At 43.6% G+C, this 19214-nt stretch overlaps 4 non-coding genes across 4 annotated transcripts; all 4 read right to left on the bottom strand.

Annotated features, from left to right (window-relative positions):
* Nucleotides 1-385: 385 nt before the first annotated feature.
* On the bottom strand, nucleotides 386-549 carry LOC147087820 (U1 spliceosomal RNA). The gene has a single exon (XR_015075561.1). It is a non-coding gene; the product is annotated as a U1 spliceosomal RNA (small nuclear RNA).
* A 3207-nt stretch (nucleotides 550-3756) lies between these two features.
* Nucleotides 3757-3920, bottom strand: LOC147087819 (U1 spliceosomal RNA). The gene has a single exon (XR_015075451.1). It is a non-coding gene; the product is annotated as a U1 spliceosomal RNA (small nuclear RNA).
* A 4892-nt stretch (nucleotides 3921-8812) lies between these two features.
* LOC147087818 (U1 spliceosomal RNA) lies at nucleotides 8813-8977 on the bottom strand. The gene has a single exon (XR_015075509.1). It is a non-coding gene; the product is annotated as a U1 spliceosomal RNA (small nuclear RNA).
* A 9327-nt stretch (nucleotides 8978-18304) lies between these two features.
* On the bottom strand, nucleotides 18305-18387 carry trnas-gga (transfer RNA serine (anticodon GGA)). The gene has a single exon. It is a non-coding gene; the product is annotated as a tRNA-Ser (tRNA).
* Nucleotides 18388-19214: the final 827 nt, after the last annotated feature.

Raw genomic sequence — 19214 nt, 5'->3', positions numbered from 1 at the left:
AGCCAGCAAAGGTACGATGGGCCGAATGTCCTGGTTCTGTGCTGCATCATTGTTTCTGTAGTTAACAAGGATAAACATGTGGCCAAAGTGTAGAGTTGGCAGGCAGATTTGAAAACCTGGTTGTACGCGGTGAGGACATGTAAGTCTGAATAATTTTTGATCTATTGTGCAAAATATGTATTTTCTTAGTTGTAAGGATGAATATGAATGTGAGCGTAAAGAGAAATTGAAATGTCAGCTTTGGGAATCGCTTATGAGTCAATTTGAATAGGCTGTGTTTTGGAGAAAGGCCCTTTTGTATCGCAGCTCACTCTGTGGAGAATAAAGCAAAATATTACAAGCAGAATAACACTGCATTTGAAATCTAACTTTTAATTTTAAAGCCAGGATGAGAGCGCGAACGCAGTCCCGCACTACCACAGATTTTGCAGCCGAGTATCCCGCATTTGAAGACATCGCAGGCATCAGCACACCCGAAGTGCAATGGACTAACCTCATCGTGGTAAAACCATCTTCATGATCATGGTTTCTCCACTGCCAGGTAAGTATAATTTCCATCGGCACACATTGCCTCGCCACATCATTCACTGCCTCTTACTGTCTCAATGACTCATTTTTTAAATCAAAATTCCCCCTTCATTCAAAGAGTGCTGTTGTTTTCTCATGTCGATTCCGCTAAAATATTGCAATATATAATGATATGCCCTTTGACAAATCGCTGCAATAATAAAGAGCATATTTGCATATCACCCTTAAAAGGAAACGAACTCTCCCTCAGTAACTTTTCTTCAGGCCATAGAAAGTGTTCGGGAAATAAATCTCTCCTTATATGTATTGCATCTGAAGTAAATGTTTGTCTTATCTTCATATGAACAATCATTCGGAATCTGATGTGATTAAAAAAGCAAGTTTCAACTTTTGCCCATAAAGACCGATAGGGACAGAGTGAGGTTCTGGCCGATCAAGTCTTCATCACTTGTCACATTCACTCACTGTGGTTGAAATAATTCACCAATAAACCTACCTTCTTTTGTTTAAGCGGGTTTCACATTGTTGTCTTATAACAGTCCTGTGAAGCGTCTTGGGACGTTTTAACAATGTTAAAGGCGCTATATAAATACAAGTTGTTGTTGTCATTTGCAATCTTTCTCACTCTTTTCAGTCTGATAACTCAGTATAATCATAGTGATTAAATGATATAAGGAAAAGTCACATTAAGAGCTTAGAGACGGAGGTGGATAATAAATGTCCCTTTATGTTGTTATATGTAAGGGAGACACCGGAAATAGTGAAGTATTCTAGCCAACAGTGCAGCAATCCTAACTTCCTCCAGCATGGTCAGTGCTTGCAGTAAGGCTTTCTCCTGTTTCATTTCAGTCTTGCCGTAAATCAAAATGATGTCCTGTAGCAGGGAATATCACCAGGACATTCTAATAACTGGCGTGTTCCTGAGCAAACAACATGAGAGGGCTGTCCTATGATGAGAGACGGTGATATACTCTCGGGAGTTTAGAAGAATGAGAGGTGATCTCATTGAACGAGACAAGATTCTGAAAGGGATTGAAAGGGTAGATGCTGAGAGGTTGTTTCCCTTGGCTGGATTGCCTAGAACTTGGGGGCATAGACTCAGGATAAGGGTTAGGCCATTTAAGACTGAGATGAGGAGGAATTTATTCTCTCGGAGGGTTGTGCATCTTTGCAATTCTCTGCCCCAGAGGGATGAGAATGCTGAGTGTTTGAGTATATTAAAGGCAGAGATAGATAGATTATTACGGCTCAATGGGCTACATGGCTCTAACCACACGCACTTATCAATACATAAAGAAGTAACAGAAAAGTGTTACTTCTCCAAAAACCCTGCTGCCCATATCGTGATTCGCAGCAAGACTCGTTCACCCATCACCCCCTCTGCACCCTCACCTGCATTGGGTCACGGTCCAGCAATGCCTCGATTTTAAAGTTCTCTTGTGTTCAAATCCCTCCACGGGCTCACCCCTCACTTTCCCTGTAACCTCCAACCAATACACACTACAACCAATATGCACTTCAAGGCGGCGCAGAAACGCAGCGTGCTGCAGGGCCCGTGCATCCGGTGAGTCGGCATTTAAAGAGAAAAAACGTGCACGTGCTGATTTTTGAATAGGTCGCACAGCCCGTTGACGGGGCCGGGCGGGCCAAAGCATAAATTAGATGGACCATTGCCTACAACTCTCCGAGATCATATAATAGAATGGTTGCAGCACAGAAGGAGGCCATTCGGCCTGCCGAGATTGTGCCGGCTCTCCGAAACAGCACTTCAGCTAGTCTCCCTCCCCCACCCTTTCCCCGTAGCCCTGTAAATGTTTTCCTTTCACGTCCATATCCAATTCCCTTTTGAAAGCCACAATTGAATCTGCCTCCAGCACCCTTTCAGGCAGTGAATTCCAGATGCTATCCATACGCTACATAAACAATTTTGCCTCAAGTTGCCTTTGATCTCTGTGCTCCTGCAATTCGGGCCTCTTGCGTATTTCTATTTTATTTTCTTCGCCGTTGACGGGCGTGCTTTCAGCTTCCTAGGCACTAAAATCAGGAATTCCCTCCCGAAACTGCGTCACTTCTCTGTCTCTCCTCCTTTAAGACGCTTCGTAAAACATAACTTTTCAACCAAGCTTTTGGTCATCTGCCTTAATATCTCAAATACAAAAGCAAAATACTGCGGATGCTGGAAATCTGAAAAAAAAAACAAAATGCTCCAAATACACAGCAAGTCAGGCAGCATCTTTGGAGTGAGTAACAGAGTTTTTCGAGAAAGGAGCAGAAATTCTTCAATGTGGGCATTCTTAAAAGTGAAGTGGCAGTGAATTAAACTGTAATACAGTTCTGACGAAGGGTCATCGACCTGAAACGTTAACCCTGTTTTTCTCTCTCCACAGATGCTGCCTGACCTACTGAGTATTTCCAGCATTTTCTGTTTTTACGTCCTAACATCTTCTTGTGACCCAGGGTGTGAAATTTTGTTTGATAACGCTCCTGTGGAGTGGCTTGGTACGTTTTAATACATTAATGGTGCCATATAAATACAAGATAACAAGTCAATAAGGAGAAACTGTTTCCAGTGTCATTTACAGGGGCAACAGATTTAAGAAAATTTGCAGAAGAACCAGTAGGATGTTTCCCCACCTCCCCCTCGAGAAGGTGAAAAAAGTGATGCAGAAAATTGTTGTGAGTGCCTGCAATGCTCTGCCTTAAAGGGTGGTTAAAGCTAATTGAATAGTAATGTTGAAAAGGTAATTTGGATAATATTTGAAGGTAAAATAATTGCAGGGATTTGGTGAAAGAACAGAGGAGTATGATTAATTGGATAGCCCTTTGAAAGAGCCAGCAGAGGAACGATGGGCCGAATGACGTGTTTCTGTGCTGTATCATTGTTTCTGTAGTTAACAAGGTTAAACATTTTGCCAAAGTGCAGAGTTGTCAGGCAGATTTGAACATCTGGTGGTACGCGGTGTGGACTTGTAAGTGCATAATTTTAGATTTCTTGCGCAAAATATGTAATTTATTAGTTGTAAGGATGAATATCAACGTGAGCGTAGAGAGAAATTGAAATGTGAACTTTGGGATTCGCTTATGAGTCAATTTGAAAAGGCTGTGTTTTGGAGAAAGGCTCTTTTGCATCACAACTCTCTCTGTCGGGAATAAAGCAAAGTTAAAGTTGAAAGCAAAATAACAGCGCATTTGAGAGCTGAGTTGAAAATATAACTTTAATTGTAAAGTCAGGAGAGAGCGCGAATGCAGTCCACCACTACCACAAATTTTACAGTCAAGTAACCCGCATTTGAGGACATCGCATGCGTCAGCACACCCAAAGTACGGTGGACTAGCCTCAGCCTGGGAGAACCACTTTCATAATCATGGTCTCTCCACTGCCAAGTAAAGGTGCTTTCCATACATTGGCTCGCCACATCATTCACTGCCTCTTACTGTCTCGGTGACACATTTTTTAAATCAAAATTCCCCTTCATTCAGAAAGTGCTGCTGTTTTCTCATGTCGATTCTGCTAAAATATTGCATTATATAATGATATACCCTTTGACGAAACTCTGCAATAACAAAGAGCCGGATATGCATAGTTGCCTATTGTCATTAAAAGGAAACGAACGCTCCCTCAGTAACTTTTCTTCAGGCCACGGAAAGTTTTCTGGAAATAAATCTCTCCTTATATGTATTGCATCTGAAGTAATAATCTGAAGTTTGTCTTATCTTCACATGAACAATAATTCGGAATCTGATGTGTTTGAAAAAGCAATTTTCAAGTTTTGCCCATAACGACCGATAGGGACAACGTGAGGTTTTGGCCCATGAAGTCTTCATCATTTGTCACATTCACTCGCTGTGGTTGAAATGTTTCACCAATAAACCTACCTCCTTCTGTTTGAGTGTGTTTCACATTGTTTCTTATTCTAGTCCTGTGAAGTGTCTTGGGACGTTTTAACTATGTTAAAGCGCTATATAAATACAAGTTGTTGTTGTCGTTTGCAATCTTTCTCACTCTTTCAGTATGATCATTCATTATAATCATACTGATTAAATGATATAAGGAAAAGCCACATTAAGAGCTTAGGGAGGGAGGTGGATAATAAATGTCCCTTTATGTTGTTATATGTAAGGGAGACACCGGAAATATTGAAGTATTCGAGCCAACAGTGCAGCAATCCTAACTTCCTCCAGCATGGTCAGTGCTTGCAGTAAGGCTTTCTCCTGTTCCTTTTCAGTCTTGCCTGAAATCAAAATGATGTCATGTAGCAGGGGCTATCACCAGGACATTCGAATAACCGTGGCGTCTTCCTGAGCATACAACATGAGAGGGCTGTCCTATGATGAGAGATGGTGATATACTCTCGGGAGTTTAGAAGAATGAGAGGTGATCTCATTGAACCAGACAAGATTCTGAAAGGGATTGAAAGGGTAGATGCTGAGAGGTTGTTACCCTTGGCTGGAGTGCCTAAAACTTGGGGGCATAGACGCGGGATAAGGGTTAGGCCATTTAAGACTGAGATGAGGAGGAATTTCTCCACTCAGAGGGTTGTGCATCTTTGGAATTCACTGACTCAGAGGGTTGTGAATTCTGAGTGTTTGAATATATTCAAGGCTGCGATAGATAGATTATTACGGCTCAATGGGCCACATGGCTCTAACCACACGCATTCATCAATACATAAAGAAGTAACAGAAAAGGGTTACCTCTCCAAAAATCCTGCTGCCCGTATCGGGACTCACACCAAGTCTCGCTCACCCATCACCCCCTGAGCTCGCTCACCTGCACTGGGTCACGGTCCAGCAACGCCTCGATTTTAAAATTCTCTTGTTTTCAAATCCCTCCACGGGCTCGCCCCTCCCTTTCCCTGTAACCTCCAACCAATACACACTACAACCAATACATACATAGATACATACATAGAAGATAGGAGCAGCAGTAGGCCTTTTGGCACTTCGAGCCTGCTCCGCCATTCAATTAGATCATGGCTGATCATCCAAATTCAGGACCCGGTCCCTGCCTTCTCCCCATATCCCTTGATCACTTTAGACTTAAGAAATATATCCAACTCTTTCTTGAATATACTTAATGAACTGGCCTCCACCGCCCTCTGTGGCAGAGAATTCCACAGGTTCACCACTCTCTGGGTGAAGAAATTCCTCCACATTTCAGTCCTAAATGGCTTACCTCTTATCCTTAGACTATGACCTGTGGTTCTGGACTCCCCGGCCATCAGAAACATCCTTCCTGCATCTAGTCTGTCCAGGCCTGACAGAATTTTATAGTTTTCGATGAGATACCCTCTCAATCTTCTAAACTCCAGTGAGTATAAGCCCAATCGACACAATCTCTCCTCATACGTCATTCCTGCCATCCCAGGTATCAGCCTGGTGAATCTTCGCTGCACTCCTTCCATGGCAAGAACGTGCTTCCTCAGGTAAGGCGATCAAAACTGCACACAATACTCAAGGTGTTGTCTCACCAAGGCCCTGCACAACTGCAGCAAGACATCGTTGTTCTTGTGCTCGAACCCTCTTGCTACGAAGGCCAACATACCATTTGCCTTCTTAACCGCCTGCTGCACCTGCATGCTTACCTTCAGCGACTGGTGTACAAGAACACCCAGGTCTCTTTGCACTTCCCCTTCTCCCAATCTATTACCATTCAAATATTAATCTGCCTTCCTGTTTTTGCCACCAAAGTTGATAACCTCACATTTATCCACATTATAGTGCATTTGCCATGTTTCTGCCCAATCACCCAGCCTGTCCAAATCGTGCTGGAGTTTCACGACATCCTCCTCACAGCATACCCTCCCCCCCAGCTTTGTGTCGTCTGCAAATTTGGAGATATTACATCCAATTCCCTCGTCCAGATCATTAATATATATTGTAAACAGCTGGGGTCCTAGGACCGAACCTTGCGGTACCCCACTAGTCACTGCCTGCCACTCGGAAAACGTCCCATTTATTCCAAATCTTTGCTTTCTGTCCGCCAACCAGTTCTCTATCCAAGTCAATACCTTGCCCCCAATCCCATGTGCCTTAATTTTGCACGCTAATCGCTTATGCGGGAACTTATCGAAAGCCTTCTGAAAGTCCAAATATACCACATCCACTCGTTCTCCCTTATCTATTTTACCAGTTACCTCCTCAAAAAATTCCAGTAGTTTAGTCAAGCATGATTTACCTTTTGTAAATCCATGTTGACTTTGTCTGATCCAGTCACTGCTTTCCAAGTGCTCTGCTATTACATATTTTATAAAGTACTCTAGCATTTTCCCCACTACCGATGTCAAGCTTACCGGTCTATAATTCCCCGCCTTTTCTCTACCATCTTTTTTGAATAGTGCGGTAACATTAGCTACCCGCCAATCCATGGGTACCATTCCAGAGTCTATCGAGTTCTGGAAGATGACCAGCAACGCATCTACTATTTCTAGGGCCACTTCCTTAAGTTCCCTGGGATGTAGATTATCAGGCCCTGGGGATTTATCGGCCTTCAGTCCCATCAATTTTCCTAACACAATTTCCCTACAAATACTGATTTTTTCAGTTCCACCCTTTCATCAGACCCTATGTTCATCGGATACACACTTCAAGGCCGCGCAGAAACGCAGTGCGCTGCAGGTCCCCATCCGGTGAGCCTTAAAGAGAAAAAATATGCACGTGCTGAATTTTGAATAGGTCGCACAGCCCGTTGACGGGGTCGGGCGGGCCAAAGACACAAATTAGAGGGACCATTGCCTACAAATCTCCGAGATCATATAATAGAATGGTTGCAGCACAGAAGAAGGCCATTCGGTCTGTCGAGACCGTGCCGGCTCTCTGAAACAGCATTTCAGCTAGTCCCACTCCCCCGCCCTTTGCCTGTAACCCTGTAATTTTTTTCCTTTCAGGTACATATCCAATTCCCTTTTGTCAGCCACAATTGAATCTGCCTGCAGCACCCTTTCAGGCTGTGAATGCTAGATGTTATCCACACGCAACAGAAACAATTTTCCCTCATGTTGCCTTTGAACCCTGTGCTCCTGCAATTCGGGCCTCTTGCGTATTCCTATTTTATTTGCTTCACCGTTGATGGGCGTGCTTTCAGCTGCTTAGCCCCAAAATCAGGAATTCCCTCCCAAAGCTGCGCCACTTCTCTGTCTCTCCTCCTTTAAGGCGCTCCTTAAAGCCTAACATATCGATCAAGCTTTTGGTCATCTGTCCTAATATCTCAAGTACAAAAGCAAAATACTGTGGCTGTTGGAAATCTGAAATGAAATCCGAAAATCCTGCACATACACAGCAAGTAAGGCAGCATCTGTGGAGAGAGTAACAGAGTTGTTGGAGAGAAGATGCAGAACTTCAGCAATGTGGGCATTCTTAAAAGAGTAGTGGCAGTGAATTAAACAGTAATGCGGTTCTGACGAAGGGTCATCGACCTGAAACATTAACTCTGTTTTTCTCTCTCCACAGATGCTGCCTGACCTGCTGAGTATTTCCAGCATTTTCTGTTTTTCTGTCCTAATATCTTCTTGTGCAGCAGTGTGAAATTTTGTTTGATAATGCTCCTGTGGAGTGCCTTCGGATGTTTTACTGCATTAATGGTGCTATATAAATATAAGATAACAAGTCAATATAGTGAAACTGTTTCCAGTGTCAGTTACAGGGGCAACATATTTAAGAAAAGTTGCAAAAGAACCAGTAGGATGTTTCCCCGCCTCCCCCTCGAGAAGGTGAAAAAAAGTGATGCAGAAAATTGTTGTGAGTGCCTGCAATGCTCTGCCGGAAAGGGTGGTTGAAGCAAACTGATAGTAATGTTGAAAAGGTAATCTGGATAATATTTGAATGTAAAATTTTTGCAGGGAATTGGTGAAAGAACAGAGGATTATTATTAATTGGATAGTCGTTTGAAAGAGCCAGCAGAGATGAAAGATGGACCTGGTTCTGTGCTGTATCAATGTTTCTGCAGTTAACAAGGTTAAACATTTTGCCAAAGTGCAGAGCTGGCAGGCAGCTTCGAAAATCTGGTTGTAAGCGGTGTGGACTTGTAAGTGTAAATAATTTTAGATATTTTGTGCAAAATATGTAATTTCTCAGTTGTCAGGATAAATATCAACGTGAGCGTAGAGAGAAATTGAAATGTGAGCTTTGGGAATCGCTTATGAGTCAATTTGAATACGCTGTGTTTTGGAGAAAGGCCGTTTTGTGTCACAGCTCCCTCTATCGGGAATAAAGCAAAGTTAGGATTGAAAGCAAAATAACTGTGCATTTGAGAGGTCAGTTGAAAAATCTAACTTTAATTGCAAAGCCAGTGAAGAGCGCGAACGCAGTGCCCGGCTATCAGAAATTTTGCAGTCGAGTATCCCGCATTTGGGGACATCACAGGCGTCAGTACACCCGAAGTACAATGAGCTAACCTCACCCTGGCAAAACTACCTTCTTGATCATGGTTTCTCCCCTGCCAGGTAAGTAAGTTTTCCAGGTGCACACACTGCCTCGCCACATCTTCCACTGCCTCTTACCGGCTCAACGACACCTTTTTTTAAATCACAATGTCCATTCATTCAGAAAGTGCTGCTGTTTTCTCCTGTCGATTCTGCTAAAATATTGCAATATATAATGCTGTGCCCTTTGACAAAACGCTGCAATAATGCAGAGCCGGCAATGCATATTCGCTCATTTCCCTTAAAATGAAACAAACGCTCACTCACTAACTTTCTTACGGCCGCAGAATGTTTTCTGGAAATAAATCTCTCCTTATATTTATTGCATCTGAAGTAAATGTTTGTCATATCTTCACATGAACCATAATTCCGAATCCATTGTGTTTGAAAAAGCAATTTTCAAGTTTTGCCCATAAGGACCGAAAGGGACATAGTGAGGTTCTGGCCCAGCAAGACTTCATCACTTGTCACATTCACTCACTGTGGTTGCAATATTACACCAATAAACCTACCTTCTTTTTTTTAAGCGGGTTTCACATTTTTTGTCTTATTTACTTTTTTACTATGTTAAAGACGCTATAGAAATAAAATTTGTTGTTGTTTGCAATCTTTCTCTTTATTTTCAGTCTGATCATTGTCCTCATAGTGATTAAATGATATAAGGAAAAGCCACATTAAGAGCTGAGAGACGGAGGTGGAAAATAAATGTTTCTTAATGTTGTTATATGTAAGGGAGTCACTGGAAATATTGAAGTATTCGAGCCAACAGTGCAGCAAACCCAACTTCCTCCAGCACGGTCATTGCTTCCAATAAGGCATTCTCCTGTTCTGCTTCAGTCTTTCCTTAAATCAAAATGATGTCCTGCAGCAGGGAATATCACCAGGACCTTTTAAGAACTGTGGCATTTTCCTTTGCAAACAACATCAAAGGGCTGCCCTATGATGAAAAGTTGTTTAGAACAGGTAGATAAGGTGGTTAAAAAGGCATATGGGATACTTGCCTTCACTAGCCGAGGCATAGAATATAAGAGCAGGGAGGTTATGATGGAGCTGTACAAAACGCTGGTAAGGCCACAGCTGGAGTACTGTGTGCAGTTCTGGTCGCCTCACTATAGGAAGGATGTGATTGCTTTGGAGAGGGTGCAGAGAAGATTCACCAGGATGTTACCTGGGATGGAGCGCCTCAGCTATGAAGAAAGACTAAACAGGCTGGGGTTGTTTTCCTTGGAGCAAAGAAGGCTGAGGGGGGACCTGATTGAGGTGTACAAAATGATGAGGGGCATAGATAGGGTAGTTAAAGAGGAACTTTTCCCCTTAGTAGGGGGTTCAATAACAAGGGGGCATAGATTCAAGGTAAGGGGCAGGAGGTTTAGAGGGGATTTGAGGAGGAACTTTTTCACCCAGAGGGTGGTTCGGATCTGGAACTCACTGCCTGAAAGGGTGGTAGAGGCAGGAACCCTCACAACATTCAAGAAGCATTTGGATGAGCACTTGAAATGCCATTGCACACAAGGCTATGGACCAAATGCTGGAAAATGGGATTATATTGGACAGGGCTTGATGGACGGCGCAGACACGATGGGCCGAACGGCCTCTTTCTGTGCTGTATAACTCTATGGTCTATGGCCTATGGCCTAGAATGGGCCTATACTCTCGGGAGTTTAGATGAATGAGAGGTGATCTCATTGAACCAGACAAGATTCTGAAAGGCTTTGAAAGGGTAGATGCTGAGAGGTTGTTTCCCTTGGCTGGAGTGTCTAGAACTAGGGGGCATAGTCTCAGGATAAGGGGTAGGCCATTTAAGTCAGAGGTGAGGAGGAATTTCTTTACTCAGAGGGTTGTGCATCTTTGGAATTCTCTGCCCTCGTGGGCTATGAATGCTGAGCGTTTGAGTGTATTCAAGGCTGTGATCAAAAGATTTTGATGGCTCAAGGGGATGCATGGCCTACTCCTGCTCTAACCACACGCACACATCAATAAATAAAGAAGAAACGGAAAGGGTTACTTCGCCAAAAACCCTGCTGCGCATATCATGACTCACAGCAAGTCTCGTTCACTCATCACCCCCTCTGCTCGCTGACCTGCATTGGGTCACGGTCCAGCAACGCCTCGATTTTAAAATTCACTAGTTTTGAAATCCCTCCACGGGTTCGCCCCTCCCTTTCACTGTAACCTCCAACCAATACACACTATAACCAATATACACTTTAAGGCCACGCAGAAATGCAGCGTGCTGCACGTCCCACGCATACGGTGAGCCGGCATTTAACGAGAAAGAACATGCATCTGCTGAATTTTGAATAGGTCTCACAGCCCGTTGACGGGTCGGCCGGGCCAAAGAAACAAATTAGAGGGATCAATGTTTACAACTCTCCGAGATCATATAATAGAATGGTTGCAGCACATAACGAGGCCATATCGACCTTTCGAGCCCGTGCCGGCTCTCTGAAACAACACTTCAGCTAGTCCCACTCTTCCACACTTACCCCGTAGCCCTGCAATTTCTTTCCTTTCTGGTCCATATCCAATTCCCTTTTGAAAGCCACAATTGAATCTGCCTCCAGCACATTTTAAGGCAGTGAATTCCAGATGCTATCCACACTCATCGTAAAAAAAGTTCTCTCATGTTGTCTTTTATCTCTGTGCTCTGCAATTCGGGCCTCTTGCGTATTCCCACTTTATGCTCACATTTATATTCATCCTTACAACTGAGAAATTACATATTTTTCCACAAAAAATCAAAACTTATTCACACTTACAATTCCTCATCGCGTACAACCAGATTTTCAAAGCTGCCTGCCAACTCTGCACTTCGGCAAAATGTTTAACCTTGTTAACTACAGAAAAAATGATACAGCACAGAACCAGGTCATTCAGCCCATCGTACCTCTGCTGGCTCTTTCAAAGGGCTATCCAATTAATCATACTCCTCTGTTCTTTCACCAAATCCCTGCAATGATTTTACCTTCAAAGATTATCCAATTTACCTTTTCAACATTACTATTCAATTCACTTCAACCACCCTTTCAGGCAGAGCATTGCAGGCACTCACAACTATTTTCTGCATCACTATTTTCACCTCGAGAGGGAGGTGGGGAAACATCCTATTGGTTATTTTGCAAATTTTCTTAAATCTGTTGCCCCTGTAACTGACACTGGAAACAATTTCTCCTTATTGACTTGTTATCTTGTATTTATATAGCACCATTAATGTAGTAAAGCGTCCCAAGGCACTCCACAGGAGCGTTATCAAACAAAATTCACACCCTGCCGCACAAGAAGATATTAGGACATAAAAACAGAAAATGCTGGAAATGCTCAGCAGGACAGCCAGCATCTGTGGAGAGAGAAAAACATGGTTAAAGTTTCAGTTCGATGACCCTTCGTACGAACTGTATTACTGTTTAATTCACTGCCACTTCTCTTTTAAGAGTGCCCATATTGATGAAGTTCTGCTCTTCTCTCCAACAACTCTGTTACTCTCTCCACAAATGCTGCAGGACTTGCTGTGTATTTGCAGCATTTTCGGTTTTTATTTCAGATTTCCAGCATCCGCAGTATATTGCTTTTGCATTTGAGATATTAGGGCAGATGACCAAAAGCTTGGTCGAAAAGTTAGGTTTTAAGGAGAATCTTAAAGGAGGAGAGGCAGAGAAGTGGCGCAGTTTCGGGAGGGATTTCCTGATTTTAGTGCCTAGGCAGCTGAAAGCACGCCCGTCAAAGGTGAAGCAAAAGGCCCGAATTGCAGGAGCACAGAGATCAAAGGCAACATGAGGGAAAATTGATTATGTAGCGTGTGGATAGCATCTGGATTTCACTGCCTGAAAGGATGCTGCAGGCAGATTCAATTGTGGCTTTCAAAAGGGAATTGGATATGGACCTGAAAGGAAAAAAATTGCAGGGCTACGGGGAAAGGGTGGGGGAGTGAGTCTAGCTCAAGTGCTGTTTTAGTGAGCCGGGATGGGCTCGACAGGCCGAATGGCCTCCTCCTGTGCTGCAACCATTCTATTATATGATCTCGGAGAGTTATAGGCAATGGTCCCTCTAATTTGTTTCTTTGGCCTGCCCGGCCTCGTCAACGGGCTGTGCGACCTATTCAAAATTCAGCACGTGCACGTATTTTCTCTTTAAATGCCAGCTCACTGGATGCACGGGACCTGCAGCACACTGCGTTTCTGCGTTGCCTTAAAGTGTGTATTGGTTGTAGTGTGTATTGCTTGGAGGTTACAGGGAAATAGAGGGCGAGCTGTTGGAGGGATTTCAAAACAAGAGAATTTTAAATTCGAGGCGTTGCTGGATCGTGACCCAATGCAGGTCAGCGAGCACAGGGGGTGATGTGTGAAGGAGCCTTGGTGCGAGTCACAATGCGGGCAGCAGGGTTATTGGAGAAGTAACCATTTTCTGTTATTCATTATGTATTGATGAGTGCTTGTGGTTAGAGCCATGCGTCCCATTGAGCCGTCATAATCTATCTATCTCAGCCTTGAATATACTCAAACACTCAGCATTCACATCCCTCTGGGGCAGAGAATTCTAAAGATGCACAACCCCCTGAGTGAAGAAATACCTCCTCATCTCCTTCTTAAATGGCCTAACCCTTATCCTGAGACTATGCCCCCAAGTTCTAGACACTCCAGCCAAGGGAAACAACCTCTCAGCCTCTACCCTTTCAATCCCTTTCAGAATCTTGTATGGTTCAATGAGATCGCCTCTCATTCTTCTAAACTCCCGAGAGTATAGGCCCATTTCTCATCATAGGACAGCCCTTTAATGTTGTTTGCTCAGGAAAACGCCACGGTTATTAGAAGGTCCTGGTGATATTCCCTGCTACAGGACATCATTTTGATTTACGGCAAGACTGAAATGGAACAAAGCCTTACTGCAAGTACTGACCATGCTGGAGGAAGTTAGGATTGCTGAACTGTTGGCTCGAATACTTCAATATTTCCGGTGTCTCCCTTACATATAACAACATAAAGTGACATGATATCCACCTCCTTCTCTAAGCATTTAATGTGGCTTTCCCTTATATCATTTAATCACTATTATTATACCGAATGATCACACTGAAAAGAGTGAGAAAGATTGCAAACGACAACAACAACTTGTATTTATATAGCGCCTTTAACATAGTTAAAACATCCCAAGACACTTCACAGGACTATTATAAGACAACAATGTGAAACCCGCTTAAACAAAAGAAGGTAGGTTTATTGGTGAAATATTTCAACCACAGTGAGTGAATGTGACAAGTGTTGAAGACTTGATGGGCCAAAACCTCACTATGTCCCTATGCCTTTCGGACTTTATGGGCAAAAGTTGATAATTGCTTTTTCAAACACATCAGATTCCGAATTATTGTTCATATGAAGATAAGACAAACATTTACTTCAGATGCAATACATAGAAGGAGAGATTAATTTCCAGAAAACTTTCCGTTGCCTGAAGAAAAGTTACTGAGGGATCATTCGTTTCCTTTTAAGGGTTATATGTAAATATGCATGTCCGGCTCTTTATTATTGCAGCGTTTTGTGAAAGGGTATATCATTATAATTTGCAATATTTTAGCAGAATCGACATGAGAAAACAGCAGCACTTTCTGAATGAAGGGGAAATTACTTGTAAAGAATGAGTCGTTGAGAAGCTTAGATGATGTGGAGATGCCGGTCTTGGAATGGGGTGGACAAATGTAAGAAATCACACAACACCAGGTTATAGTCCAACAGCTTTACTTGAAATTACAAGCTTTCGCAGCGCTGCTCCTTCGTCAGTGGAAGTGGAGAAATGCATAAATGCACAGCGAATATAGTCAGAGAATACTGCCAGATGATTACAGGTAATCTTGTTAACTGCCCTTTATCACACAGCAGCAGAGAGATAAATGGTGTCCAAACAGCTCATTCAGGAAAACAACATTTCAAGTGCAGCTTTCTTGCAATGAAAATCCAGCTGGAAAATCAGCCACAGTTGACAATCCATTCTGAAAACCCTTTTCTACTCTTTCCTCAGTTTTACACTTACATGGATTAGAACGGAAAGCTTGAAACAATAAAAATTGCCAGACAACTTCAGCTTCCTTACATTGCCCCATACACTGATCACGTGAAAACAACCATTCAATAAAATACAGCGGCGCAAGAACGCCCCCATTGAATGTGTCCAATCAGGGGCTGAGGATTGAGCTGCTCCATCACAATTATTCCACAGGATCCCAAGTGATTATGTGCCAGAGCGTTCACAGCAGAGGCACCGATTTTGCAGCAATTGAGAAGCAGCGTGTGTTCAAGGCAGCGTCGGTGTAGTTGTGGCCGAGTGGTTAGGATGATGGTTTAGGTTACTCGCGCAGGTTCGAATCCTGTCAAACTCCGGCAACGAGGCTGTCATCCCAAATCGTCCGGATTTTACTTAATTTTAACTGCAGCCTTTTGGTTCCTGTGCAGAGATTCAAAGCTACAATCAAACAACGGTTCAAGCAAAAAGTAAAACAAGCACTTCACCACGTTATTACATCACGGCATCACGAGAGGCCTAGGACACAGGAGAACACTATACTACATTGCTAAATGCTCTTGAAACCGGGAAAGCAATGTTTTAGCCGTCGAAAATATTTATTTTGCAACCCATGGAAGAAAATGCATGTCATCCACTCAGCCATCTCCCAGTTGATGCTGCTTCCTACTGCGATGCTTCTTTAATGAACTAAGCCAGACGAGCCACAGTTCTCAACACCGCCGGCAAAGATCGGTACATTAGGTCATGAGAAATAGGAGCAGGATTTGGCCATGCGGCCGTCGATCCTGCTCCGCCATTCGATAAATCATGGCTGATCCTGTGCCTCAACTGAAAATACCGACCTAGCCCCATATACCTTGATTTCCGTAATGGACAAATCCATCTCCGTTAGGAATGTACTCAAAGACTGAACAGCTACAGCCCTGATTGGACACATTCAAATGGGGGCGTTCTCGCGCCGCTGTATGTGATTGGTTGGTTGTTGTCACGTGATCAGGGTGCGGTGCGATGCAAGGAAGCTGAAGTTGTCTGGCAATTGTTATTGTTTCATGCTTTCCTTTCTTATCCATGTAAGTGTAAAATGTAGGAAAGTGTAGGGAAGGGTTTTCAGAATAGATTATCTATAGTGGACAACTTTCCTGCTCGATTTTCATTGCAAGAACGCTGCACTTGGAATATTGGTTCAAGGGAAGCAGAATATCCAGGCTGCCTGGCAGAAGACTGATCGATGAAGCGATTGTTCCCATTGGAAGTAGGAAGGCAGCAGCAGTATGCTCACCACTATTCATTTCAAGGAATCAAAGAATCAATTTTTATACAATCGGTATGTTTGCAAAAATTAAAAACTGCTCACGTCCCTGGGTGGGCTCGAACCACCAACCTTTCAGTTAACAGCCGAATGCGCTGGCCCATTGCGCGACAAAGACAGCGAAAACACACTTTGCAATTGGAACTATTCTACCGGAACACAAGTGATTATATACCAGACCGTTCACAGCAAAGCACACAGCAGAGGCACCGATTTTGCAGCAAGTGAGATGATTCGTCGTTCTAATTAACCGTCGGAGATGTCGTGGCCAGCGCGTTCGGCTGTTAACTGAAAGGTTGGTGGTTCGAGCCCACCCAGGGGCTTGAGCAGATTTTAATTTTTGGAAACTTATCTATTGTTTAAAAATGCAGTCCTTGATTCCGTGAAATGAACAGTGGTGAGTATACTGCTGCTGCCTTCCTGCTTCCAATGGGAACAATCGCTTCATCGATCAGTCTTCTGCCAGGCAGCCTGGATATTCTACTTCCCTTATACCAATATTCCAAGTGCAGCGTTCTTGCATGAAAATCCAGCAGGAAAATCGGCCTCAGTAGATAATCCATTCTGAAGACTTTTTTCTACACTTTCCTCAGTTTTACACTTACATGGATAAAAACAGAAAGCTTGAAACAATAACAATTGCCAGACAATTTCAGCTTCCTTGAATCGCCCTGTACCCTGATCACGTGACAACAACCAACCAATCACATAGAGCGGCGCGAGAACGCTCCCATTGAATGTGTCCAATCAGGTCCTGAGGATTGAACTGCTCCGTCACAATAAGCTCCAGTATATTGGAGGACTCGGTTGTGAGCGGATGACTTGTTCCTGTCACTGACGCCGCGGCCGAGAAGCAAGCAGCCCCTGCAATCTCTTGTTTTCAGCCAAAAGCTAGAGGTATGAATTTCTAATCACAAAATCTTTGACGCGAGCTGAGTTGGTTGCTGTATTTGAATGCGGTTTAGTGACTCGCACGAGCCTTGTGCTTTTCTTTTTGCGTACGGTTTGCAGTGTGTGATCACTTAATGTTTTGAGACTGAAAATAAATGCAATGTCTGATTCAAATTGCTGCTTCATAAGGCGTTCGGCCAAAGTGAGGCAATTCGAGATTAAGAACGGGATTCAAATCGCCTTTTCAGTCGTGTGCTACATTTGTCCCTTTAAACGGCCGCGTACATGTCAAGGAATGTGGTTGGCGCATAATTCTGCGGTTGCATTGTATTTCCCGCTGGGTGTCCATCCAGTTAAACATTGTTTTCTGTGGGGAAATGAAATCAGCAGACTGTACAAAGAAAGAACATATAAATTCTTTCAGGGATTGACTGGGCGGATGCTGAGAGGTTGTTTACCCTGGTTCTGGAGTCCTGAGCTAGGGGTCAAAGTTTCAGAATCAGGGGCCGGCCAGTTAGGATTTAGATGAGGAGAAATTGCTTCATTCTAAGGATTGTGCATCTTTGGAATTTTTTACCGCAGAGGGCTGTGGCTGTTCAGTCATTGAGTACATTCCTAAACCGAGAAAAATTTGTACATTATGGAAATTAAGGTATATGGGGCTAGGTCGGTAAATTTCAGTTGAGGTAGAGGATTAGCCATGATGTTATTGAATGGCGGAGCAGGATCGAGTGCCGCATGGCCAATTCCTGCTCCTATTTCTTATGATCTAATGTACCGATCTTGGCCGGCGGGGTTGAGAATTGTGGCTCGTCTGGCTTAGTGCATTAAATAAGCATCGCAGTAGGAAGCAGCATCAACTGGAAGATGGCTGTGCGGACGACGTCCATTTTCTACAATGGGTTGCAAACTAAATATTTTCGATGGTTAAAATTGCTTTCACGGTTTCAAAAGCATTAAATAACGTAGTATTCTCCTGTGGCCTAGCACTCTCGTGATGCCGTGATTTAATAATGAGTGAAGTGCTTGTTATACTTTCTGCTTCAATCGTTCTTTGATTGTAGCTTTGAATCTTGGCACAGGAACCGAAAGTCAGCAGTTCAAGTTAAGTGAAAACGGATCATTTGGGACGACGTCCTCGTGCTATAGTCGGCAGGAGTGCGAACCTGCGCAGGTAAACCCCAATGGATTTCCATTCCATCGCCTTAACCACTCGACCACGACTACCCCGACGGGGCTTCGGAACCATGCAGCTTCCCATTTGCTGCAAAATCGGTGCCTCGGCTGTGAACGCTCTGGCACATAATCACTTGGGTTCCTGTGGAATAATTCCAATTGCAAAACGTTTTTTGTCTGTCTATGTGGCGCAATGGGCCAGCGCGTTCGGTTATTACCTGAAAGGTTGGTGGCTCGAGCCCACCCAGGGACGGAAGCAGCTTTTAATTTTTTCAAACTTATCTATTGTGTAAAAATGGAGTCTTTGATACCGTGCAATGAACAGTGGTGAGCAAACTGCTGCTGCCTTCCTGCATCCAATGGGAACAATCGCTTCATTGATCAGTCTTCTGCCAGGCAGCCTGGATATTCTACTTCACTTATACCAATATTCCAAGTGCAACGTTCTTGCCATGAAAATCCAGCAGGATAATCGGCCATAGTAGATCATCCACTCTGAAAACACGTTTCTACATTTTCCTCAGTTTTACAATTACATGGATATTTAACGGAAAGCTTGAAACAATAACAATTGCCAGATAACTTCAGATTCCTTGCATCGCCCCGCACCCTGATCACGTGACAACAACCAATAAATCACATAGAGCGGCGCGAGAACGCCCCCATTTTAATGTGTCCCATCAGGGCCTGAGGATTGAGCTGCTCTGTTAGAAGCAGCTCCAGTACGTTGGAGGACTCGGTTGTGAGCGATTTGTTCCTGTCGCTGGCGCAGCGGCCGAGAAGCGAGCAGCCCCTGCAATCTCTTGTTTTCAGCCAAATGTGAGAGGTATGAATTTCTAATCAAAAAATCTTTGACGCGAACTTATTTGGTTGCTGTG

The sequence above is a fragment of the Somniosus microcephalus genome, unplaced genomic scaffold, assembly GCF_052327205.1.
Source record: "Somniosus microcephalus isolate GS21.2 unplaced genomic scaffold, FLI_Smic_1.0 unresolved_chr5, whole genome shotgun sequence".
Taxonomy (NCBI): Eukaryota; Metazoa; Chordata; class Chondrichthyes; order Squaliformes; family Somniosidae; genus Somniosus; species Somniosus microcephalus.
Note: the sequence above shows the minus strand (reverse complement) of the source record. Positions and strands in the feature narration are given on the sequence as shown.